We start from the raw sequence: 14,592 nt of genomic DNA on the forward strand, positions 1-14,592 counted from the left end.
TGTATCTTTTATTTAAATTGTATTTTTCAGCTGACACAGTAATGGTAATTCTTTCAGCCCTGCCTCTGGATTTGGGAGGTTATGGGTAGGCTTACATATACAGCTCAGTATCCCTCATGTATACCCTGCTGTAAATGATAAGGATATTAGAAGTCACTGAGGGGTTGTTCTGTGACCATATAAAGGCACAAGGCTGCAGGCTGAGTTATACAGGGAACTCTGAGTCTCACTCATGTATTATAAGGGATAATGTACCCCCTACTGTAAATGATAAGGATATTAGAAGTCACTGAGGGGTTGTTCTGTGACCATATAAAGGCACAAGGCTGCAGGCTGAGTTATACAGGGAACTCTGAGTATCACTCATGTATTATAAGGGATAATGTACCCCCTACTGTAAATGATAAGGATATTAGAAGTCACTGAGGGGTTGTTCTGTGACCATATAAAGGCACAAGGCTGCAGGCTGAGTTATACAGGGAACTCTGAGTATCACTCATGTATTATAAGGGATAATGTACCCCCTAGTGTAAATGATAAGGATATTAGAAGTCACTGAGGGTTTGTTCTGTGACCATATAAAGGCACAAGGCTGCAGGCTGAGGTATACAGGGAACTCTGAGTATCACTCATGTATTATAAGGGATAATGTACCCCCTACTGTAAACGATAAGGATTTTAGAAGTCACTGAGGAGTTCTGAGACCATACAGGTTAGGAAACAAATAAGCCTTGGTCTGGGCATTTGCCTCGAGCCCCCAGAAATATACATCAGTTGTTGGATGTTCTAGGACACAAGGTTCGGGCCCCAGACTTTCACTGTTATTATTTCTAACCCCGGCCCTGATTTTGCAGATCTTGTCCCAAAACACTTTGCTGGAATTAGTTTCAGGCTGTATTTTTATTTTCTGTAGCCTATTCTGCTAATCTCCAGCAGCTCATTCATTCACTCGCTCTCTTGATACTCAGTCAAATGAATTATTTATAATTGTGCATTGAGTGATACGCAGCTCCGTATGCATTGGGCTTTATGATTCTTTGTTTTATTTCATCAGCACAAACACTCCCTTTCCACTTAGTATCTGTTCTGCCTGGTGTAGTTTGTTCATTACTAGTCACATGGAATAATGGCTTCAATGTATCTCTATACATATGTAATAATATGTACTCTGTCCTCTTCATACCCACTGTAAATGTTTCCCTTACATTAATATGCTCCTGAAAAATGCAAAAAAAGGGTTAATACTGTTAAGTATAAAAAAATCTAAATTTTCCTCTTTATATTTCATTTTTATGACCAGCCTTTCAATTTGCCTGAAACATTTTATTCCACACAGCTGCTATGGGTACTTTATGTCCTTCTCTGCACCATGTAAAGCTGAACAAGACATGAACAAATGTATTTATGATATATAATTATGTATCAGCTCACAAAGCAGAATAGCTATAGTATCATGTGTGTGTCTGGGAATTCAGCTTGGCTAGAAATAGGTTGGAATCTACAAATACCATCAGTACTATCCATGATACCTACTATCCCATAGTCTCTTCCCAGAGACTATTATCCACTGTTACTATAGGCACCATCTCTCCCTACTATACCTGCTATCCCACAGTCACACTCCCTTCCCAGAGACTATTATCCCACTGTTACTATAGGGCCACCGATCTCTCCCTACTATACCTGCTATCCCACAGTCACACTCCCTTCCCAGAGACTGATTATCCACTGTTACTATAGACACCATCTCTCCCTACTATACCTGCTATCCACAGTCACACTCCCTTCCCAGAGACTATTATCCCACTGTTACTATAGGCACCATCTCTCCCTACTATACTGCTATCCCACAGTCACACTCCCTTCCCAGAGACTATTATCCACTGTTACTATAGACACCCATCATCTCCTCTACTATACCTGCTATCCCACAGTCACACTCCCTTCCCAGAGACTATTATCCACTGTTTACTATAGACACCATCTCTCCCTAACTATACCTGCTATCCCACAGTCACACTCCCTTCCCAGAGACTATTATCCACTGTTTACTATAGACACATCTCTCCATACTATACCTGCTATCCCACCAGTCACACTCCCTTCCCAGAGACTATTATCCACTGTTACTATAGACACCATCTCTCCCTACTATACCTGCTATCCCACAGTCACACTCCCTTCCCAGAGACTATTATCCACTGTTACTATAGACACCATCTCTCCTACTATACCTGCTATCCCACAGTCACACTCCCTTCCCAGAGACTATTATCCACTGTTACTATAGACACCATCTCTCCCTACTATACCTGCTATCCCACAGTCACACTCCCTTCCCAGAGGACTATTATCCACTGTTACTATAGACACCATCTCTCCCTACTATACCTGCTATCCCACAGTCACACTCCCTTCCCAGAGACTATTATCCACTGTTACTATAGGCCACCATCTCTCCCTACTATACCTGCTATCCCACAGTCACACTCCCTTCCCAGAGACTATTATCCACTGTTACTATAGACACCATCTCTCCCTACTATACCTGCTATCCCACAGTCACACTCCCTTCCCAGAGACTATTATCCACTGTTACTATAGACACCATCTCTCCCTACTATACCTGCTATCCCACAGTCACACTCCCTTCCAGAGACTATTATCCACTGTTACTATAGACACCATCTCTCCCTACTATACCTGCTATCCCACAGTCACACTCCCTTCCAGAGACTATTATCCACTGTTACTATAGGCACCATCTCTCCCTACCTATACCGGCTATCCACAGTCACACTCCCTTCCCAGAGGACTATTATCCACTGTTACTATAGCCACCATCTCTCCCTACTATACCTGCTATCCCACAGTCACACTCCCTTCCCAGAGGATATATCCCACTGTTACTAGAGACCCATCTTTCGCGCCTACTATACCTGCCTATCCCACAGTCACATTCCCTTCCCAGGAGACTATTATCCACTAGTTTACTATAGGCACCATCTCTCCCTACTATACCTGCTATCCACCAGTCACACTCCCTTCCCAGAGGACTATTATCCCACTGTTACTATAGCACCATCTCTCCCTACTATACCTGCTATCCCACAGTCACACTCCCTTCCCAGAGACTATTATCCACTGTTACTATAGGCACCATCTCTCCCTACTATACCTGCTATCCCACAGTCACACTCCCTTCCCAGAGACTATTATCCACTGTTACTATAGGCACCATCTCTCCCTACTATACCTGCTATCCCACAGTCACACTCCCTTCCAGAGACTATTATCCACTGTTACTATAGGCACCATCTCTCCCTACTATACCTGCTATCCCACAGTCACACTCCCTTCCCAGAGACTATTATCCACTGTTACTATAGGCACCATCTCTCCCTACTATACCTGCTATCCCACAGTCACACTCCCTCCCAGAGACTATTATCCACTGTTACTATAGCACCATCTCTCCCTACTATACCTGCTATCCCACAGTCACACTCCCTTCCCAGAGACTATTATCCACTGTTACTATAGGCACCATCTCTCCCTACTATACCTGCTATCCCACAGTCACACTCCCTTCCCAGAGACTATTATCCACTGTTACTATAGGCACCATCTCTCCCTACTATACCTGCTATCCCACAGTCACACTCCCTTCCCAGAGACTATTATCCAGTATACTATATAGCTATCCCACAGCACACTCCCTTCTATTATCCAGTTACTATAGACTATACACAGCTTACTCCACTGTTACTAGTCACTAGCACCCAGAGACTATTATCCCTGTTACTATAGGCACCATTCTCTCCTACTATACCTGCTATCCCACAGTCACACTCCCTTCCCAGAGACTATTATCCACTGTTACTATAGACACCATCTCTCCCTTACTATACCTGCTATCCCACAGTCACACTCCCTTCCCAGAGACTATTATCCCACTGTTACTATAGACACCATCTCTCCCTACTATACCTGCTATCCTACAGTCACACTCCCTTCCCAGAGACTATTATCCACTGTTACTATAGGCACCATCTCTCCCTACTATACCTGCTATCCCACAGTCACACTCCCTTCCCAGAGACTATTATCCACTGTTACTATAGACACCATCTCTCCCTACTATACCTGCTATCCCACAGTCACACTCCCTCCCCAGAGACTATTATCCCACTTTACGGTACAACAAAACCTGCTAAAATATATGTTCCCTTCTCAAATAACACTGACTTTGTGTTGATGCTGAAGTTCTTGTAATAATCCTCTACTCCCATCTACTGGCAGAAAAGAGGAATGATTCAATTTACATGTGGGCCCTTTCACCATGGTTGGAGGGTGATTTGTGTGTTTGGGGAGGCTACTTAACCCCTTACTTCCTTGGACACTTTGAGCATATCTCTCTGCTTATGTCCCATATACACAGGGAATGTCATAGAACAAAGAGCAATTCCTATGTTGCCAGTTAAGTCCCTGAATAGTCTAGACTGTTATATATGTGGCAGGTAGGTAAGTGACAGAAGCTGTTCTAGGTTTTATGGTTACATAAATAAACAAAATGGCAAGGAATAGCCCATGGCTAGTGGCAAGACATGGAGTAGCTTCAATTGTCCCTTTTAATATCAAGTTTTATTCAGATAAAAGCCCCACTATATGGCTGTGCCTGTGTGTGGATACTGAGAGGTGTAGTTGAACAGTGGGTTGGGGCTGCAGGATGAATGTTGGAAGTAGCTAAAGTGGAAGGGGGTCGTATCCAGGGAACACTGAGGGGAATGGGGAAATCCCGGCACCACGTAATACTGTGACACGACTTAGCAGCATCTCTGGCACATTATTCAACACTGGATTCACTGACACCACAAGCAGCACAGAGTATCTGGCACATTTGTGGCACCTGTTTTTCAGAAAAATTTATCTCATGGTTTATCACATGAAACTCTTCTGAAGTCTATGGGAAAAAAAAAGCTGGAACCAAAATTTCTCCTCGTACATGAGTTTTTACGTGATAAACCATGAGATGACTTTTTCTCACTGAACTGAATCTGGCCCTTTATGTGCTAAAGTGTGAGCTCTACCATATGGGCAGTTTTAACGTTTCAGAAGGTTACCTAATGGACTGGGATGGACTGGAATAGGTTGGGATGGACTGGGGTGAGCTGGGGTGGACTGGGATGATCTGGGATGGATTGGGATGGACCGGTATGAGCTGGGTTGGACTAGGATGAGCTGGGATAGATATGGATGGACTGGGATGAGCTGGGATGAACTTGGTTGGACTGGGATTAGTTTGGATGGACTGGAATGAACTGGAATTGACTGGGATGAACTGGGTTGGACTTGGATGAACTGGGTTGGACTTGGATGAACTGGCTTGGACTGGGATGAGCTGGGATGGACTGGGATGAGTTGAGATGGACTGGGATGAACTGGGTTGGATTAGGATGGGCTGGTATGGATTGGGATGAACTGGGTTGTACTTGGATGAGTTGAGATGGACTGGTATGAGCTCTGATGGGCTGGGATGAAATGGGTTGGACTGGGATGAGTTGGGATGGATTGGGATAGACAGGGATAAGATGGGATGAACTGGGTTTGACTGGGATGAGTTGGGATGGACTGGGTTGGACTGGGATGAGCTTCTAAAGTCAGGTACTAAATAGACTGAGATGAACTGGGTTGGACTGGGATGAGCTGCTAAGGTCCCAGTCTATGGGAGAGATTGCCATTTCTTTATTGCAGCTCAGTGTTCAAGCTAAAGGCACATGTGGCATGTAGTTATTTCACCTTTTCCTGCAACAAATCACTGCCACTTTACATGAGTAAATATCTCTCCACAAAGTCTATGGGAAAACTAACAGGGACGTGACTGTCTCTCTGAATCAGTAATGTCACAATGTGAGGAGAGGCTGCCTGTCAGATTTCCCTTAGCCTTAATAGAGCACCAACATACTAAGCAGCGTTGTACAATAGAAGGGTTTATACATTTAAATAAATATCAATAACATTCAAATACTGTTGGATTAAACTGACCTGGCTATTAGCTCTGCACTGTGGGGGAGTACGTTCAAATACAGTTCAATGAGTAACAAGTTACATCACTAAGAAATAATTATAACTGATGACATCACTAAGCACCAGTTATAAGGGTTTGTGATAAAGGTTTGTGCGTACAATACATATATAATGCACAAAAGTCATGAATATCTTGTAAATGATTTCCTTATAAACGGTGAGTTCTGATGTCATCAGTTATAAACGGTGAGTTCTGATGTCATCAGTTATAAACGGTGAGTTCTGATGTCATCAGTTATAAACGGTGAGTTCTGATGTCATTTCTGTCACATGACTCAATGAAATTTGTGTATTATAATAAATAAAGTCCCCCCAGTTGCAAAATATGAGGATATTAGAAGTAACCTCGGAGTTCCATGACCTGTATAAAAACACTCGGCCTTCGGCCTCGTACTTTTATATGGCCAAGAAACTCCTCGGTAATTATAATATCCTTATATTTTACAAGAGGGGGCACTTTATTCACTATATATTTATTTACATATAGGTTCTAGATCTTATTTTCCTAATGATATTTTCGCCACAGGAAAACAAAGATAAATGTGTTTCTTATGTTTATCCTATCTAAGAAACAGAGATAGACATCTCACCTGCACCAGTACTGGAAGATGAAAAACCTGCAGGTATTTCAGGAATCGACCTGTCATTTTTGGTTGCAGTTTGGATGATTAACAAAATACATGATCTATATATATATATATATGCAAACTGTATATTATATGGAACCCATTGGGGAGGAAGCTGGTAGAACTGAAGGGTGTTTTTTGTGTGATCAGCAAAGGACTGGGGGGTCTGAGCCCACCAGGGCTGCCACTTCAGAGGCCTTCACCCCCCTCCGCTTCAATTGGACCCCCATTCCAGCTGCAGCCCCCTTAACGAGGAAACTTCGGGCGACTTCGGAAATCGAATAATTCTCATTATAGCAGGCAGAAGGCACGGGGAAGGCAGTTCGGGGAGATTGTTGCCCTGCAGAAGAGGCGATTAGTCGCCAGGCGACTAAATCTCCCCGAATCTGCAAGTGTGCTTGAACCCTTAAAGTCAATGGGTGTTTTCCCTATGGCGACTTTTTTGTCCAAATGCATTAAAGTCAGTGGGCGTTTTTTCTTATTGCGACTTTTTTGTCTCTTCAACAGTTTGTCTTGGCGAATTATTTGTTGCTGCAAATTTTTCTGCAGCAAATTTTTTATGCCGTTTCACAAAATACAGGATTTCGCCACCAATCCATGGCTGGTGAAAAAAATTCCTCATCTCTAGAAATACTCAGAATCCAAAGAGTGAAAAGATAATGAAGAGAAGAAGCCACAACATGACATTGGCCTTAATAGGAATATAAATTAAGATATGTCTGATCTGCTTGCAAAGGGTCAATGGAAAGAATATTTATTTATTCCTTCTTTACTTCCAGCTGTCCTACAGGGATTAAAGCTTTCAAACCAAAATTTCTACTGTATGCGGGTTCTTTTGGAAAGGTGAGTTGGTTAATCTGTTCACATAGATGATTCTGATGTTTCTGCACATGTTTCTCTCTCTCTCTCGAGATCCAGGTATATAAAGCCGAACACAGAGCTTCAGGTATGATTGTTGCTTTGAGGATTGTAAACCTGGAACACATGACTGACATGGAATAAGATCGGTAGGTTGAAGTGGGAACTAGGTAGGTTGCGCGGTCGGAAACTTCCTTAAATTTTGCCTTCGATTATTTTCTAACACCTGTATTTGGTTATGAAGCTAAACATCAAATATATGTGCTAATGTGAATATTACTATAAAGCAACCGTATACTGAGATTCTTACAATTCCTAGCAAAAAAACAAAAACCTCTAAGGGTAGAGGCACACAATGTTATCTGGGGGAGATTAGTCGCCCAGCAACAAATCGCCTCTTCTTCGGGCGACTAATATCCTCGCAATTCCTTCCCACTGGCTAGAATGTAAGTCGCTGGTGGATGGCACTCAGAGCACTTTGATTTCTGCCTCACGAGGAAACTTCGGGCGACTTCGGAAAACGAAGCGTTCCGAGTGCCATCCCGCCGGCAATTTGGATTCTAGCTGGCGGGAAGGCAGTTCGGGGAGATTAGTCACTCGAAGAAGAGGCTATTTATCACCAGGCAACTAAATCTCCCAGAATCTCCATGTCTGCCCTAACAGTCCGAAATGATTTAGAGCTGTCCGAAAAGATCAGCCCAGCTCCCACTTAATTCTATGGGGCCGTGACAACTTTTACCTGCCGAAATTTTGTATTAATGTCTCTGATGGTTTTGATTCATCCAGTTCATGGTGTATTTAGTTTTTTATTCAGCAGTTCTCCAGGTTGCAATTTCTGCAATGTGGTTGCTAGGTTCCAAATTACCCTAGTAACCATGCATTGATTTGATTAAGAGACTGGAATATGAATATGAGAGGCCTGAATAGAAAGACGAGGAATAAAAAGTAACAATAACAATACATTTGTAGCCTTACAGAACATTTGTTTTTTTAGATGGGGTCAGTGACCCCCATTTAAAAGCTGGAAAGAGTCAGAAGAAGAAGGCAAATAATTCAAAAAAAGGATAAAAAAAAGTGTGTGGGTCTGATATATGCCGATGTGTGATTTATCAGGCAAGCCTTATCAATATTGTGCAGTAACAGCCAGAGTAAATATATATGTTTATCAATAACCTTGAAACTCAATGATTTCTAAAGAAAACTGCAGTGAAAACATGAAGGGTCTGTTTATAGAGAGTAATGTATATCCTGGACTGTGAGACACACTGGTCTCTATACACTTACTTTCAATTCTATTTTATATATATTTTTATATTGCACATGTTTTTGACTTGGATATAATTGCAAACATTCTGCTCTGTGTCCTGCGATGCAGCAAGGGGGCGCTATTTCATTGTCTCTGCATGGAGTCACCTCTTCACATCAATAATAATTTATAGCAATAATAATTCTCCCAAGTCTGTGAACACAAATAGGCGAATAAATGAGATTTCCTGTGCCGAATGATACACCGACCCAAACCTCTATAGGAAACCAACACAGATACAGATTCAATTTTGCCTTCGATTATTTTCTAACACCTGCATTTGGTTATGAAGCTAAACATCCAATATATGTGCTGATGTGAATATTACCATAAAGCAACCGTATACTGACCAACTATGGATCGAGATTTTGTAACAATTCCACTACTTCTTACATTGACTTTTTGATGGTTTTATTTCTCAGGTTTTTCATGGAGGCATCCACCCGAGGGTGTGGAGAATGCAAAATACATTCCTTATATCCTTTTTCTCCTCCTTTTGTACCAAAAATCACCTCTGCCTTGCCATGGAATACGCAAATGGAGGTCATTTAGAAACCGAGCTAAGCAAAGATGACATTTCTCTGGAAAGAACTAGTGGATTTTTGGGAAGTACTTAAATATTTGTAAAATTGTAAATAATATCCTAGTTCCATATAAAGGCAAGGCTTGGTGAAGGCCTAGGTCCAAATATGGCTACTAGTGATGTGTGGGTCGAGAAAAAACACTATTTTAATCATATATCTGGTTTTAGTGCTCTAAACATTATCTTAAACTATTCTTTTATCTAATATACATTTTCATGGAATACCCTACAGACCCAACTACAGACCTGCTTCACCCTTTTTTCGGTTGGTTGGTCCAGGCTAGGGGATTAAAGGGCATGTAAAGGCAAAAAAATAAAATCCCATTTTTACTTTCTTTAATGAAAAAGAAACCTGTCTCCAATATACTTTAATTAAAAAATATGTGCCGTTTTTATAAGAAACCTGACTGTATGCAGTGAAATTCTCCCTTCAGTTACTGCTGTGGATAGGAATTGTCAGACAGTCCCTAACTGCTCTTCAGGGAAACAATCATACTTATGAACAGCAGGGGGAGCCCCCGCCTTACTTCCCAGCCATGCAGAACTCAAGCAGCTTTGTTTGTTTCCCTGTAGAGCAGTCGGCGACTGTGTAGAGATTTGTATTGGATTTTATTTTTGCCTTTAGATCCCCTTCACTGTTTTCAACTCCAGCTGCAGGGACAAAGATCATGGAGCCAGAGTTAAACAGATTATTAATCAGTCTTGCTGTATCGGCTTCTGCCAGATATTATTTGACTTGTACTTTTTTGATGTTGTCAATTTATGACGCTCCCTAAGCAGCCCAGATCACACTGAGCATGTGCACAGTCTTGGTCTTGCAAAGATGTATAACAAAGTTACAAGATGGTGACCCCCTGTGGCCAACTTTGAAAGCATAAATCATTTGTTTGATTAGGCTTGTGGTGCAGTAAGTTCATGTTTATGTTTAGTATACAAAATACAGCATTTCTAGCCTTATTCTCTTTTACACTTTCCTTGTCCTTTAAGAACATGGAGTTTGAGGTGAACAGATAATTTGTAAAGTAAGGGGCCACTTCTAATTAATGCAAATTAGGGGGCTGCACTGATTCCCAGTTCTCCTGCGCTTGCAGAAAACATTATATTTATTGAAAGTATAAAGATATAAACTGTATCCACATATACAGGACAACTGTTTTAATTGTTTTTTTTTTTAAGTATCAGGGTCGAACTGGGCTGGCGGGACATCGAGAAAAATTTGGCCCACAAGAGCCGGGCCCCACCGGTCCAGACCCGCTCCCTGCTCCAGTCTGTTCCTGTCTCCGACCTCCCTCTCTGGCGCATTCACAGCAAAAAAACAGATCCACATGTACAGCAGGTAGAGTTGCCACCTTTTCAGAATAGTTTTACCGGCCAGTGGGGGAACAAAAGGGAAGGGACAGGACATAAAGGGGGTGGGCCGTGACACAAAAGGGGGTGGAGCCGTGGGCCGTGATGCAAAAGGGGACAGAGCCACGTAATGCGATGGGCAGAAGACGAAGACAAGGTACGTTTCCAGCGGAGGGCCAAGGGCTTTTGTTAAGGGTATTACAAATTTATTGGCAACTACATTGCTGGGAAAAAACACCTGGCCCCGGCCTTGGCAGGTGTTTTACCGGCCAGGTGGCAACCCTAGCAGTGGGCGGGGGCAGTTGGTGGGCTGAAGGTGGGTGCTCTGTTGCATTTCAACACTGATTATTATTTTTGAAGGACCACCCCTTTAAATAGAATTTTTAAAATAATTTGCCCTTCCTGATGCCCTTGACCGCGTCACTGCTGGTTCCCCCTCCTGGAGTCTATGTTTTGCAAGATGGTAAATTGTTATTTCGTGCGTTCCATCTGTTGATTGAGGAATTTTTCTCAAGTCTCACATCCTCTCAGCCCCCAGCCACCGAGTATGAAAGACGCCGGCCGACTTGTTTTGAGAAAAACAAAATTCTAATACTGATTTACAGAAAAGTATTGGGGAGTTAGACCTGTCTCCCCAAATCAGTCGTCTGCCTGCTGTAACTATTACTAGTATAGTACTGCTACTATTACTTATTACAGAGCCAGTTCACCATAGTTTTAGTTTTAGTAGGATGCAGCCAGTTATATTTTAAGTCAATTTGCCATTTTGGTGGTTTTAGTGGTTTTTGAAACTACAACTAAACTCACAAACTCGAAAAACTCTAAACTCTAAAACTACAAATGTTGCAAGATTTATTACAAAATGCAAATAAAAAAAAGAAAATGACGCTGAACTCTGCGCTCAAAAATATGAATACCTGGAAAACATTTTTTTCTTACAATTCCTAGCAAAAAAAAAAAAACCTCTAAGGGTAGAGGCATACAATGTTATTTGGGGGAGATTAGTCGCCCAGCAACAAATCGCCTCTTCTTCGGGCGACTAATGTCCTCGCAATGCCTTCCCACTGGCTAGAATGTAAGTCGCTGGCGGATGGCACTCAGAGCACTTTGTTTTCTGCCTCACGAGGAAACTTCGGGCGACTTCGAAAAACGAAGCACTCCAAGTGCCATCACGCCTGCGATTTAGATTTGGGGAGATTAGTCACTCGAAGAAGAGGCTATATATCACCAGGCAACTAAATTTCCCCGAATCTCCATGTCTGCCCTAACAGTCCGAATTGATTTAGAGCTGTCCGAAAAGATCAGCACAGCTCCCACTTACTTCTATGGGACCTTGACAACTTTTAACTGCCAAAATTTTATATTAGTGTCTATGATGGTTTTGATTCATCCAGGTCATGGTGTATTTAGTTTTTTATTCAGCAGTTCTCCAGGTTGCAATTTCAGCAATGTGGTTGCTAGGATCCAAATTACCCTAGTAACCATGCATTGATTTGAATAAGAGACTGGAATATGAATGGGAGAGGCCAGAATAGAAAGATGAGGAATAAAAAGTAACAATAACAATACATTTGTAGCCTTACAGAGCATTTGTTTTTTAGATGGGGTCAGTGACCCCCATTTAATAGCTGGAAAGAGTCAGAAGAAGAAGGCAAATAATTAAAAAAACGATAAAAAAAAAGTGTGTGGGTCTGATATATGCCTATTTGGGATTAATCAGGCAAGCCTTATCAATATTGTGCAGTAACAGCCAGAGTAAATATATATGTTTATCAATAACCTTGAAACTCAATGATTTCTAAAGAAAACTGCAGTGAAAACATGAAGGGTCTGTTTATAGAGAGTAATGTATATCCTGGACTGTGAGACACACACTGGTCTCTATACACTTACTTTCAATTCTATTTTATACTGACCACTCATTAAAGGACAAGGAAAGTCTAAAAGAGAATAAGGCTAGAAATGCTGTATTTTGTATACTAAACATAAACATGAACTTACTGCACCACAAGCCTAATCAAACAAATGATTTATGCTTTCAAAGTTGGCCACGGGGGGGTCACCATCTTGTAACTTTGTTATACATCTTTGCAAGACCAAGACTGTGCACATGCTCAGTGTGGCCTGGGCTGCTTAGGGGTCATCATAAAAAAAGCTGCTTGAGTTCTGCATGGCTGATAAGTAAGGTGGGGGCTCCCCCTGCTGTTCATAAGTATGATTGTTTCCCTGCAGAGCAGTTAGGGACCGTCTGACAATTCCTATCCACAGCAGTAAATGAAGGGAGAATTTCACTACATACAGTCAGGTTTCTTATAAAAACGGTACACATTTTTTAATTAAACTATATTGGAGACAGATTTATTTTTCATTAAAGAAAGTAAAAATGGGATTTTATTTTTTTGCCTTTACATGCCCTTTAACTGTCTGGTTGGCATTGCCCGTGTTTTTGACTTGGATACAATTGCAAACATTCTGCTCTGTGTCCTGCGATGCAGCAAGGGGGCGCTATTTCATTGTCTCTGCATGGAGTCACCTCTTCACATCAATAATAATTTATAGCAATAATAATTCTCCCAAGTCTGTGAACACAAATAGGCAAATAAATGAGATTTCCTGTGCAGAATGATACACCGACCCAAACCTCTATAGGAAACCAACACAGATACAAAACCTTCCAGTCAATAACACAGACCTCTCATATACCAATTCTTTATATGTGATATGGGGGTGACACTGTGTCTATATATTATACAGTTACTGTCTGTGTGTATATGATATGGGGGTGTCTATATATTATACAGTTACTGTCTGTGTGTATATGATATGGGGGTGTCTATATATTATACAGTTACTGTCTGTGTGTATATGATATGGGGGTGTCTATATATTATACAGTTACTGTCTGTGTGTATATGATATGGGGGTGTCTATATATTATACAGTTACTGTCTGTGTGTATATGATATGGGGGTGTCTATATATTATACAGTTACTGTCTGTGTGTATATGATATGGGGTTACTGTGTCTATATATTATACAGTTACTGTCTGTGTGTATATGATATGGGGGTGTCTATATATTATACAGTTACTGTCTGTGTGTATATGATATGGGGGTGTCTATATATTATACAGTTACTGTCTGTGTGTATATGATATGGGGGTGTCTATATATTATACAGTTACTGTCTGTGTGTATATGATATGGGGGTGTCTATATATTATACAGTTACTGTCTGTGTGTATATGATATGGGGGTGTCTATATATTATACAATTACTGTCTGTGTGTATATGATATGGGGGTGTCTATATATTATACAGTTACTGTCTGTGTGTATATGATATGGGGGTGTCTATATATTATACAGTTACTGTCTGTGTGTATATGATATGGGGGTGTCTATATATTATACAATTACTGTCTGTGTGTATATGATATGGGGGTGTCTATATATTATACACTTACTGTCTGTGTGTATATGATATGGGGGTGTCTATATATTATACAGTTACTGTCTGTGTGTATATGATATGGGGTTACTGTGTCTATATATTATACAGTTACTCTAGATCAGGGGTCCCCAACCTTTTTTACTCCTGAGCCACAGTCAATTGTAAAAAGAGCATGAAAAAGGTCCCTGGGGTGACAAATAAGGGCTGTGATTGGCTATTTGGTAGCCCCTATATGGACTGGCAGCCTCCATGAGACTCTGTTTGGCAGTACACCTGTTTTCTATGCAATTAAAACTTGCCTCCAAGCCTGAAATTCAAAAATAAGCGCCT

This window comes from Xenopus laevis, chromosome 7L (genome assembly GCF_017654675.1).
Source record: "Xenopus laevis strain J_2021 chromosome 7L, Xenopus_laevis_v10.1, whole genome shotgun sequence".
Classification (NCBI taxonomy): Eukaryota; Metazoa; Chordata; class Amphibia; order Anura; family Pipidae; genus Xenopus; species Xenopus laevis.